Raw genomic sequence first — 13526 nt, forward strand, 5'->3', positions numbered from 1 at the left:
CAGTGTGCGAGCCGAATTTTAAATGGTGCTCTGTTCTTTTTGCTGCCGGCATGCCAAGAGAGTCATCTGGGCATTTGAAAGGTCCCGGCCGCGAGCGAGGACGCCGGTCGAGGGCCACAAGCCCCAGTACCCCCAGTGGCGCGCATGCCGCCCACGGTGATTTGGTCGCCGGGAGGCGCTTAAGAAGAGTGCAGGGCTTCCGCAGTGCGGGACGCACGCTGGCGTGCCCGGGCCAAGGGCTGGCCCGTCTGCTCCCATCAGAGCCCGGAGGAGGCTCGGCTGGGCCACCCCCCTATCTATTGTTGAATATCAACTTGACAATTCGTGTGGGAAGGTACTGTGGCACTGCTTGTGATATACTACATATATTTGTGTCTGTGGGTTCACTTTTGGGAAGTAGTTCCGGTAGCTCCTGTATTCCAATATGGATAAGAGAAAGGGAGTTGTGGGCACCCTGGATGTATTTCTAGTTAGAGCAAAGTGATTACTGACGCATGAAATAGAAATAACTGAGCAGCGTCTTTTCCTAGACCCTTCTATTCTCCAGAGACGACTATCACTGGGCAATCCGGCAGACTTTGAACATACATGCCCGCCCACAATTCCTACAAATGGGTTGCTTCCCTCTCCTGCGCCAGCCTTGAACTCTCCACCACCTGCTGCGCTGGAAGTATCCTGTAGAGCTACTAGGACAAGGACTTCAAACAACCCAGATGCGAGGAAGGTGGCAGAACCACCAGCGAAACATAAACGGGGGGGTCGGGCACAAAAGTCGAAGAATGCAAAGGGATCTCATGTGACAAAGCATGCTAATAATGTAAGAGTTGATTTACCGAAAAGTAAGTCTGTTGGTACTCAAACTGATGTGGTCTTATTACCCTCTGTATCCTCTGTTCCTAGAAATATTAATAATGTGGATGTTATGACAGAAACCACAGCCTCCGTGGATTACTCTGCATTAGGTTTAACGCTAGCTAGTGTCCACAATATGGTCGAAAAGAACTTGGCCCTTTTATGGAGAAAATTGGATCAAGTGGATATTGCTATAAAAATCCTAAGTTGTGAAATATTAGGCATCCAACTGAATGAAATAGAAAGGAAAGATCTGAGAGTAACAGTGGATAGGACTCTACCTGTGGTTCCAGATGGAAAAACCAAAGAAGAACATATGTTAAATTCTACTCATACAGGTACGGAAGACAGAATGCGAAATGTACTCAAGGACCTGAAATGTGTGGGTACACAAAATAATATTGAACGTTTAGCTCTAGGAACTGTACCAAGTACCACACATAATGATATAAGAGTTGATCTAATTAGTAACCATTTGAGATCTAATGTAGATGTGTTGAGCTTACCCCCCTGCCTCATGACCTTATGTCTTATTCTTGGCTGGTGTTCCTGACCTTGGGGAGGAGCAGAGAGAGACTTGGGTCAATTTGCGTTACAAAGTTACAGACTGGTTAATAAGACATAAAAGTTTCCACCCTTTGAATGTAAAAGAGATTTTAATAGTTCGTCGAATCGGATGGGTGGGACAATCATCTAAGGATATAAACGGCGACTGCACTGTAATTAACTTCCGCAGGCCACAGATAGTTCTCTTTTTACTAAATCACTGTGAGTCATCCTGTAGCTAATATACCTGCATCAGTGCAGTCCCCTTGGGATACTTCTATAAACCTCTAACTAGGCCTCCTGTGAGCAAACCTACCCCAATCTCTGTGTTTAATAGGTTTCAGTGTCTGTCAGATTGAGATGCCCAAGACTCACAACTACCCAAACTGCTACATGAAATGGTTCCTGTGGATAGTGTACAAGTTCGGGTACCTATTTTTCTTATCCAGGGGATACTCCTCAATAGTCATAATCTATGAATAATCCCCGTCCATGTGCGGGATCCCGACACATATAGAAAATACATATATATACCTATATATACATATGTGAAAACATATAAATGCAGCCTAAATATTTCCATAATGGCCAAAATGCTGAAAATTACATAGGTTTGTATAGTGGCACCTATACTCTCCCAACCCCTAAGGAAGAAAGAGAGCAGTAAACATTTGTCATACAACAAAGCTTTATTGCCATAGAGAAACCTGTAATTGCAGGCATTTGCCAGTAGGCTGCAGTAGAGTATAAAGAAGCAAAATAAAGACTGACACCTTGCCTTTAAGGCATTAGAGATGGGGTACCTGAGCGGATCCTGTGGCTTGAGCTCTTCAGTTTTTGACTAAAACTGTTTATTGAAGAGAATTTTTTCTGAAAATTTGACATTTTCTGGTTTATTAAGGCTTCTGCTACTGTTTCTGTGGAGATCCACTGATTTATTAAGTCAGTATGCCAGCTGTATTCAGAAAGTGTCCTTCTTGTGACAAGAAAATGGCTCTGGCAGATCCAAACTCTGTGTGTATTGTGTGCCTTCAATCTTCACACAATCCTGACCAGTGCCACTATTGTCAGAAGTTCTCCAAACAGACCTTGCGTGATAGAGAACGAATCAAACTCCATGCTATGCTGAAAAAAGATAAGAGACATCAGGTGGGTGGCCATGGAGGCCCCAGGACATCGTCTTCCAGCAAGCAAGGCCAAAAACGGCGACGCTCCACTTCTCCGGACCCCAGGAAGAGGAAAGGGAGAAGAGATTCACCGTCCCAGTCGAAGAGACCCAGACACTCTTCCAGAACATCACAGCGACGTTGAGAGTCTCTTCGCATCCAAGTAAGTCGGCGTCGAGGCGCCACACTTCGGGCTCGAAGTCTGTGGCTGCTGACAAGACCAAGTCTCCGTCGGCGTCGAGGCTTCCGTCGACGTCAAGACACTCTCCGCCACCTTCGAGGGGGTCAGCGTCAAGAGGACTGGTAGCTATCACATCACCGCTGGCTGGCGTGCCGCCGTCGAGAGGATTGTCAAGATCCCATCATTAGACGTCGACCCGGCGCCAGGGAAGGCCGCCGTCGATATGACGTCGTGGACGATCGCCGTCGGGATCACTAACTTGACGCTGAAGATCGCGTCGAGATCACCAACACTACGCCAAAGTTCGCCGTCGAGATTACCAACTCGACGCCGAAGATTGCCGCCGAAGATCGACGTCGAGATCATCACGTCATGAACATTCGATGTCGAGACCATCTAGACCCCGTTCGACGCCAATGGGAACTCGGACATCGTCGACGTCGAGAGGCGAGGTCACAGGGATTGTGGAGTCACTGAGGCGATCAGACCATGGGTCCAGAGTATCATTAGGGGACCGGTCATCATCTCTTAGGCTACAGATTGTGGAGATCTCTCCAGAATTCTCACCCAAATCTACGAAGGGGAAAACCCACAGTTTGTCGTCTCGCCATCCACAGGGGGCTGTTTCCAGCAGTCACAGTAGTCCTGGCTCGGATTACTCAAGCACGTATTCGCCATCTGGTCCAATATGAGTACTCCATCCAGACTATCAAAGTCTCCTCCTCGGGGACCAAGATCTCCTACCAAGCCAAGATCTCCTGCCAGGTCAAGAACACCTCCCAGGCCAAGAACATCCGCGAAGCCAAGATCGCCTTCTAGACATCGGTCTAGATCTAGGGGCTGGCACAGCCATCATCGCGACAGGCCCCATAAGAGAAGGCATACAAGATCTCCTACCTGGTCTTCGTCTGTGAGATCTATGGTCGGGGACTTCTTCAACCTTCTCCTACACACCACCTTCACTGTTGTCACCCATAGATGACATCTCTACGTTTACTGATGTTCCGGGTAGGGGGGCAAGAAAACTTAACATTTCTTTGCATGCCCCGTGGTTCCCCATCAATCATCTTCGATACCCTGCACCACCGGTCTGCTCCTAGACCTCTGCTACCTTTGGTGCCCGGATTCCTGGAACCGGCAATGGCCACGTTTCTTACTCCTGCGACGGTGGGTTCGGTACCCTCCAGAATCGCAAAAAGTACAAGGCTCCAGCGGAGGACCCCTTGTTCCTCAGGACGGATCCACCAGCTGTTTCAGTCATCGTGGCGGCAGCCATGAAATCCCATTCTGCTTCCACCTCGTCCTTGGTACCCCCGGAAAAGGATAGTAAGCAGTTGGATTCGTATGGAAGGAGGATGTGCAGCACTTCTGCGTCATTCATGAAAGTTGCCAGTGCCTCCGCTCTTCTTGGACGATACGATAGATCTCTCTGGGGGACTCTCACTCATTTCACAGAGAAGCTTCCCAAAGAAGACCGGCAGGACTTCACCATGATTCTCCTTGAGGGAGGACTCGTAGCCAACCAAGTAATCAGTGCGGCAGCGGATGCTTCTGACCTCGCAGCTCACGGTTACTCCCATGGAGTCTGCTCACGACGCTCGGCTTGGCTACGCCTTACAGACCTCAAGCCTGATGCCCAAATGAAGATGCTAAACCTTCCTCTTAATGGAACATCTCTGTTTGGGTCTCACGCCGACGACTAGATGACTAAAATGAAGGCGGAGATGGACACGGTTAAAGCTGTGGGGTTGGAGAAATGCAAAGAGTTCAAAAAGCGCTTCCGTTAAGGCGACAAGCGGTCTTACCAACAGAGGGTTCAAACCCCTCAGTGGTCATCTCAAACACAGCAAAGGTCTCCGTTTCAGCAGAGACGCCCTGGTAGAGGCAGAGGAAATAACAACAAACAGTCCACCTCCAAACATCCTCCAAAGCCTTGAGTCGTTGCTTCCTCCTCAACTGTTCGCCACTCCAGTGGGAGGGAGTGTAGCTTGCCACTTGGAAGAGTGGAAATCCATAACAAAGGACAAATGGGTGCGGAGTATTGTGCAGCATGGTTACTTGCTGAGGTTCAAGTCACCTCCTCATCAAGTGTTCCCTCAACTCAAGCACCCTTCTCAACTTCAAAGTCAGCTGTTGAAGAACGAAGTCTCTACCCTTCTCATGAAGAAAGCCATAGAGGAGGTCCCTCCCATGCCAAGAAATCAAGGCGTATACTCCCGATACTTTCTAGTCCAAAAACAAGGAGTAGTCAAAGAGTACAGACCTATCCTCGAACTACGTCTGCTTAACAGGTTCATCAGAAAAGAAAAATTTTGCATGCTAGCCCTACACCAGATCTTTTCACACCTTCACCAGGGAGACTGGATGTGTGCCATCGACATGCAGGACGCGTACTTTCATATACCTGTCTCAGTAAAGCACCGGAAATTCCTCAGGTTTCAGATCGAACGTCTCCACTACCAGTATGGAGTGCTGCCCCTGTGGATGGCGATTCAGAAAAGGGGGTGGTGATGCACAGAGTGTCTGAATTAAGCAGACCACTCTTACCCAGTCCAAAGATCAGGGCTTGATCCATCACCGTTATTTAGCTCACTGCACCATCCCAGCTCAGAACCTGGCTATATGCAAATTAGTCTGTCCCTGGCCCAGTGCATCATGGGTACAGGGCAACCCAAACTACCAAGCCAATTCTTCACCAGAAAGGAGACAAGCTTCCGGGGACCGGTTTCTGGCATTTCAGCCGTCATCGGCCCGGCTTGCTTGAATCCTGATGGTGCAGTGAGCAAGGGACTCATGTCTGAGTATACCCTGCCACACCTATAGTGGCCAAAAACGATTCAGAAAAGGGGGTGGTGATGAACAGAGTGTCTGAATTAAGCAGACCACTCTTACCCAGTCCAAAGATCAGGGCTTGATCCATCACCGTTATTTAGCTCACTGCACCATCCCAGCTCAGAACCTGGCTATCCTGTGGATGGCGAGGCGACGAACTGCGGGCTTTCCCCTTCATTAGATTTGTCCGCAGACGCGGCAAACGCAAAATGCCCGTCTTCGCGTCCAGATTTCTCCAACAAGGATCACGGGGAAATGCTCTGTTGATCAGCTGGTCGCAGACATTGCTCTACGCCTTTCCTCCCCTGCCTCTGATCCCGGCGGGGATACAGAAGTTCTACAGGACCGACACCAGGATGATCCTGATAGCGCCGGAGTGGCCACGGCAGTGGTGGTACCCGGATCGCCTCCAGCTGTCGGAAGTCCCTCACCGAAGAATGCCATGCCACCCAGACTTGCTGACCAAGGACGGGGGGGGGGGGGTGTTTCACCCCAACCTGCCTTCCCTTCGCTTGACGGCAAGGCTCCTGAGGTCATCCAATAAGGCCACCTGGACCTTTCAGCTGATTGCATGAACATTCTTAAAGAGGCCCACTACTAGACCGTCTTATGCTTTGAAATGGGAGAGATTTTACATTTGGTGCCTAGACAACTCTCTTGATCCTATCCACGGTCAAGAGCAGGTGATTCTACCCTATTTGTTACATTTGGCAAGGTCAGGCCGGAAGTACCCCTCCATCAGGGTTCACTTGGCGGCAATCCCAGCCTACAGGTAGTCTCCTTCTCAGACATCATTCTTCCTTATGCCTGTGGTTAAAGATTTCTTTAGAAAGTGTTTCCACCAGTGAGATCCCCCTCTCCTTCCTGGGAACTTAACATTGTACTTACAAAATTGATGGGTGCCTACTTCGAGCCTATCCATAAGGCGTCTTTGCAACACCTGACCTTGAAAGCTGCTTTTTTGGTAGCTATTACCTCTGCCCGTAGGGTGAGCGAGCTCCAGGCCCTATGTTGCAAGGAACCTTCACACCAATAGAGTGGTTCTGAGGACGCACCCAGGCTTTTTGCCTAAGGTGGTCTCGGACTCCCATATTAATCAGACCATTTCTCTGCCTTCTTTCTTTCATCAACCAACCACTCCCCTGGAGAGATCCCTACACTCTCTTGATCGCTGGAGGGTTCTGAAGTTTTACCTAGCTAAGGCTCTTCCACTTAGGAATTCAGACCGGCTTTTTGTTAATTATGGGTCATTTAATACCGGTCTGTCAGCCTCAAAGAGATCTATCTCACGATGGATCGTCTCCTGTATTGCGCTCTTACCAATTAGCTAACAAAGCGTTACAGGGCAGACCTCATGCACATTCTACCAGAGGGAAAGCTTCTACTACAGCTCTCCTTCGTAACATTCCGATCTCTGAGATTTGTAAGACCGCTACATGACGTTCTGTACATACCTTTACTCGCCATTATTGCCTTGATTCAGATACACAGGCCGATGCCCAAGTGGAACAGGCCTCTTTAAGGAATTTGTTTGCATAACTGCATTTTTCTTTTTTTAAAACCGATTTTATTTGTCTTAGGTCACATATACTGCGGAGCTCCGGACCCCGGAGTTCCCTGCACAAATCAATATATCAGCAATACAATCTAAGACATTTATACTTAAACTAACAACAACCCCCACCCCACCCTCCGTTTGCGCCGATGCTGCCACCTGGTTACAAAGAGTCTGTAAAGTGCATGCTAAGTCCAATGAAACACCCCCTACCTTCCACCCAGGAGCCACCTATCTAATCACCGGGAGGTCAGCCCTCTCAGGCGCCTGGTCCAGATCTAATCCACGGTAGTCCGCCCATCTCTTCCAGATCTTAAAATGCTTACGGGGGCACCCCCTAGCTATGAATATAGGTTGCTCAAGTCCCATAGAAAAGTCCATCCCATTCTTCCAAGCAGTTAACGGCGGGGCTTGAGGCACCTTCCACGCCTTGGCAATGTCTCTCTTAGCCAGTGTTAAGCCTAGCAATAGCAGGTGGCGCTTATACCTATTGCCCCTATCCCCTCCATCACCTGCAACAGGGCTAATTTCGGCGTGCGTGGGAGCTCCCACGCCAGAACCTCAGACATACAGGCAAACACCCCCCTCCAGAATCTTTGCAAAGCCGAACACCCCCAGATTGTGCGCAATAGTGTGCCCTCCTCCACTCTACAGCGGAGGCAATCGGGGGAGCTAATCATGCCCGCCCTCCAGAGGCGCTCTCGGGTGAAATATGTGCAGTGCAAGTATTTAAATTGGATTAGGCGCAAGCGCGTGGATATTGCCGCTTCCCTTGGACTCGCCAGTGCCTCGGGCCAGTTCTCTTCTTCTAAGTCCCCTACGTCCCCTTCCCATGCTGCCCTAAGTCTGTGTAGGTCGGTGGAGAAATGGTGCACCAGCGTCTGATAGATGCGTGAGATTTTCTTGTCTGGGAGTTCACCCATGAACACTTTGGCCTTTATCGGACTAAATTCAGGCAGAGGCCCTATGTCCGTTAGGTGTGGCATCAGCGCGTGCCTGAACTGCAGTCATTTAAAAAATTGTGAGCATGGCATCCCATACTCATCTTGCAAGTTCTGAAAGGATTTCAGGATACCTCCCGTCATGACATCACCCAATGAGGAAATCCCTATCGCGTCCCAGCCCCCAAAGCCCTGTAAGGCATTCAGACCGGGAAAACGACCATTGCTCCACAGAAGAGTCTCTTGGGTCAGCACGTTCCACCACCCCATCCTACCCAACGTTTGCCTCCAAACATAAAAAACCACCGGCGTGGCAGATGGAAGACACTTCCGAAGTGGTGCAGAATACAGCAGGGCGTGTACAGACGCGGAGCCCATGAAGTGTAGCTCAACCGCGTAGGCCGGGTCCCCCCTTTCCACATACCACCACTCATTGAGTACCAGCAGGTGCGCCGCCTGATAGTAGGAGAGAATATCAGACATAGCAAGCCCCCGTGTAAGATGATAAAAAACACGTTCGCAGGGCCACCCGAGCAATCCCACCCTCCCACAGGAACCCACCCAACGCAGAGTTGACCTGCTGGAACCATTGGGGCGGAATCCGGAAGGGATGATTTTGTAGTTGATACAGTATACGGGGAAGCGCCACCATTTTAAAGATAGCTGATCTGCCATAGATCGTTAGGGGAATGCGGGACCAAACCTTCAAATCTTCGCACGTGCGATCCCAGACTAACATGAGGTTGCAGTCTCTGGAGGCAGTCTCCTCCTCCGACTAGTAAACCCCCAGATATTTCACCCCCCGGTCGCCAGCTGCAGTCCAGAAGCCCAAGCGCCCTCCCGCCGCCGTCCGCCCAGCACCCACAGCGTCGATTTGCCTGGATTCATGTTTAAACCGGAGGTTTCACCAAAGATCTGCAAGATGCGAAGCAAGCGTGGTCCCGATCGATCCAAGTCGGTAATGAAAAACAGGACATAATTAGCATAAAGTGGGATTTTGTCGGTGAGACCCAGTGCCCACTTAAAACCTTTGAGCTGGGCATCTATGCGGACCCACGCCGCCGAGGGCTCCATGGCCAGCGCGAAGAGATATGGGGAGAGGGGGCAGCCATGTCGAGTGCCCCTCCGGACCGGGAATGAGTGGGAAATTGCTCACCCCACTCGTACTGACGCCGTGAGGTCTGTGTATAACAACCGTAGGTATGTCATGAATCGCGGACCAAAATTAAGGCGCCGCAGAAGGGCAAATAAATATGTCCAGCTCAGGGAATCAAATGCCCTGTCCATATCCGCTAGGAACAACGCCGCCTGTTCCCCCAGTCTCTCCCAAGCCGAGATCGCCACATGTGCGCGTCTAATATTGTGGCGAGTCCTCCTCCGCTGCATAAATCCCGCCTAATCGGGGTGAACCAAATCCGTAATATGGGGCTTGAGCCGGTTAGCTAGGGCCTTGGCTAGAACCTTGGCCTCTGTATTAAGTAAGGATATAGGGCGCTAGGACGCGTGATCATCGGGGGGTCTTCCCGGTTTAAAAAAACTACCACCTCTGCATTCCTCCATTCTGGGGGGACCAGTCCCTCCTCGCACACCTCCTCAACTACCGGGCGAAGATGTGGACCCAGCTGGACATAGAACCGCCTTAAAAACTTAGATGGAAAGCCATTGGGACCGGGGGCCTTACCGGGGCGCAGCTCCCCCATAGCTGAGCCCAGCTTGTTGTCAGACAGCAGCCGGTCCTATTGCTCCCGTACATCATCTGTGATCAACCGCGGGGGAAGATCGTCAATGAACCGCTGAATTACATCCTCTGCCAGGTACTCCCGAGGCGCACACAACTCCTCATAGTATGCCTCGAAGCTCTCTGCAATGACCGAGGGCTCAGTGATGGGCACACCCTCCGAATCCACCAACTGGGTCAGTGGCTGGGCGTGGGGTGTGCCCTGGCAGTCGGTGCAGCATCTTACTAGATTTATCGCCCCACTGGTACACTCTGCTGCACGTGGCCAGCCAGGCCTGCCGTGCCTCCTCCATCAAAACCGCAGTATATTGCTGCTGCACCAGCTCTAGTTGTCGTCTGGCCGGTCCACCGCCCACCTCCCGACCCCTCCGCTCCAGCGCCTCAATGGCCGCCTCCCGCTGCACCAAGTCTCGTTGCCGCTCCCTACGCGCCACCACACACCAGGAAATGTCGACACCCCGTATTGTGGGCTTTAGCGCCTCCCAGAGGGTGGCCGGGGAGTCTACGGAGCCTACATTCGAGACAAGGAAGTCATTTATCTCTTTAGTCAGGTGTTCCCTATAGTCATCCTTCAAAAGATGCCACCCCGACATTCACCACCTGAAAGGCTGTCTGCCCGGACCAATCCTAAACGTGAGGACCACCGGCGAGTGATCGGAAAGGGCTCTTGGTAAGATGTCGGCCGACACTATCCTATGCTTCAATCCCCTAGGCACGAAAATACAGTCTAGTCTGGAAAATGAGTCATGCACCGTCAAAGTATGTGTATTCCCTACGCGGGCCATGCATATTTTTCCATACGTCCGTCCAGTCAAGTCCTGTAGCCAGGGCGCGCATCTTAGTGGAAGGCCCCCCCACCCCATCAGTCGCCCCACTCCGCCACCTATCACAGCTCAGGTCCATCACATCAATCCAGTCCCCCCCGACCACAGCTAGGGTATCCGGCATTTCGCCCCAGAGCGCCATAAGTCGCCCCACAAGAGACCACTAAGAAATTAATAGGTTGCTCACCGAACTGCAACGGAGTGCGGCCTTAAACCTGAGCACTTTTTGAATACATTTAAATCACGGCGGCTCCGGCCGTGGAGGCGACGCACCAACCTTGAATAAAATGAGGACCCGGCGGGGGGGACTGGACCCCTTCGAGAATGGCGCTGCAGTTATTTAAAAGTAAGGCATGCATAATCTCCCCTGGGGCCCACTGGAGGGCTTGGAAAAAAACTTTATCCTGGAAATCCTGGAGGGATGGAAAACAACCAAAATAAACTACATCACCCAGCCTGCATTTTGGGAAACAAATGACATCACGAGCACACCGAAGGCTCATTACAATGATTAAAATATGTATAGGTGTATATATATATATATATATATATGTATTTTCTATATGCGCCGGGAACCCGCACATGGGCGGGGATTATTCATAGATTATGTCTTTGAGTATACTCCTGGATGAGAACTAGGAGTACAGGTAAGTAACTAATCCTTCTTGACGATGGTGAAGCTGTTGAATCTGCTGCAGAGGATGCCAACATAGGCATTGACTCAAGTACCTTAAATGAATATGTAGAAAGAATTTACAGGTGGACCAGTCATCAGGATGTAACATGTATCGCAAATAAATGGGAGAAAGCAACAGTATGTTACTTTTTAGACATACCACTAGCACTCATTCCTGATGAGATTGAGTTAATACCTGAGACTACTTATCCACCCCAGAACAATGAAAAAGATCCTTTTTAACTGTAACTATAATTTTAAATCTGTTGGTGACTTTCAGGAAGCCCAAGGAGCTACGAATGAAATGGAAGGAGGACTTAATAAGCAAAGCATGGAGGAAAGTCGAATAGAGATAAGACTGACTTCCTGGAACATTGCAGGGCTGAAAAGAAACCAAGTGGAGGTAGTGTGGCAGGAATACATCAGGCAAAGCAAAATTATTTTATTACAGGAAAGTGGGATTTAAAACATATAGTGTAGCTGCTACTCCTTCGGTTAGAGGGAGGCCCTCGGGTGGTTTCGTTATTTGGGTAAAAGTTACTCTAGGCATTGATATAAGCCAGGTGGATTTTCTAACACAGAATATAGCGGGGGTACAGATCATACCACCGGAAAAAAACGAATTGTACATTATAAATATCTATTACAGACCTAGCCCAACGAGTTATGAATTTGTGGTTATTGAACAGCTAGACCAATTCTTATGCATAAACCCAAGGGCAATGGTAATTGTGGGGGGTGATTTTAACCGTAAATTCGAATCTGTGGTGGGACTTGAAAATGTTTTAATGGAAGAGGACATGGCCTACAACATTCCCTTGTTGGAAAGTAGTCCGACATTACCCTCTACATGTGCTGTTACACAATTGATAAGACTTGTTCTGATGGATATATCTGCCAGTGGATTCCTCACCTTGTGAATATCCCCCTGCGTCAGCAACATTCGGAATTTCTTTTGTAGCTCTTCACGCCGACGTGGACGACGTCACAGAAGCACAGCATCGCACGCGGCTCCGCTGACGTCACTGACTCCATAATAGGACTCTGTCGGCGTGATGACATCAGTTCCCTTTTTTCCGCGTCGTCGACGCTAAAGGTTTTTCTAGGGATCCTCAGTAGCTCGTAGGTAACTCTGTTACTGTTGATTGTTTCTAGTTCTTTCTTGTTTCTTTGTTTCCTGTCGAGATGTCTTAGAAGAAAACTGGATTCAAGCCGTGCGGAGAGTGCGGGAAGATGATGCCCATAACGGATCCGCCCGAAGACTGCGTATGATGACTTTCTTCTGACCATGATGTCCAAGGGTGTCCATGCTGTAAGATGAACCCTAAGGCGCTGCGAGAAAGAGAGGCGAAGCTTCTTGTGGCAAAGATGAAAGGCAACAAACATAGGAAGAGCTCGAAGTCACGCTCGAAGCGGTCGCAGTCGCCTTAGAGGTCGTCTTCGGGGCATGCTTCTCGATCCAAGAAGAAGCATAAGAAGAGGAAGCACGGGTCTCGACGTCATTCTGAGAGGGAGTCGGACCTGAAGTCGAAGTCTCCAGGTCGTAGACATCGGAAGGATTATGTGTCTCCTTCACCTATCGATCCGGTCCCTGAAGGTGAGCCTTTGCCTGTGGAGTCTCCGGAGCATTCTCCGGCTCCGGCATCAAATCCTTCTCCGGCGCCGACACACTCTCCACCTTGAGAGGAGGAAGAGGCTTCATTACCAGAAGGTTTGGCGACTCCGGAGCATCAGCCAGAGGGTCTGGCTGACACAGTTCCAGCACCTCGACAGGAGCAGCCTGTGGGTCAATACCCTCCATTTCCAGGCCCGGGACAGGACCGTACGCATTATTTAAATGCAATGTATGGTGTCTTCTCGAGAGCCATGTACCCCTCTGAAGCACCGGCTGGTCCCATGGGTCCGATGGTCTTTAATATGGGCGTCCCTCAGACATATGCACCGGCGCCATTTATGCCTTTTATGCCGACGTTGGCTCCGGCTTGGCATTTTCCGGCTCCGAATTCATCGACGCCGGTTTCATCTTCACTGGCTTGTCCAACCTCGTGCCCTCCAAACTGATCCACCGGCTCCCAGTTTGCCGCCAGCACCGCGTCCGTCTGATTCGCTTATGGCTCCGTCTACGCCGACCCTGAGGATGAGGTCTAGGCGTGAGGCTCAAAGGCTTTTGGAGGAGCAGAGATATAGAGCGAAGGAGGTGGAAGAAGGAGAGCTG

At 50.2% G+C, this 13526-nt stretch overlaps 1 protein-coding gene across 1 annotated transcript in view; it reads left to right on the top strand.

Moving 5' to 3' along the window:
• Nucleotides 1–13526, top strand: part of VPS35L (VPS35 endosomal protein sorting factor like) — a 495721-nt gene that overhangs the window by 70067 nt on the left and 412128 nt on the right. The window lies entirely within an intron of this gene.

The sequence above is a fragment of the Lissotriton vulgaris genome, chromosome 10, assembly GCF_964263255.1.
Source record: "Lissotriton vulgaris chromosome 10, aLisVul1.2, whole genome shotgun sequence".
NCBI classification, from domain to species: domain Eukaryota; kingdom Metazoa; phylum Chordata; class Amphibia; order Caudata; family Salamandridae; genus Lissotriton; species Lissotriton vulgaris.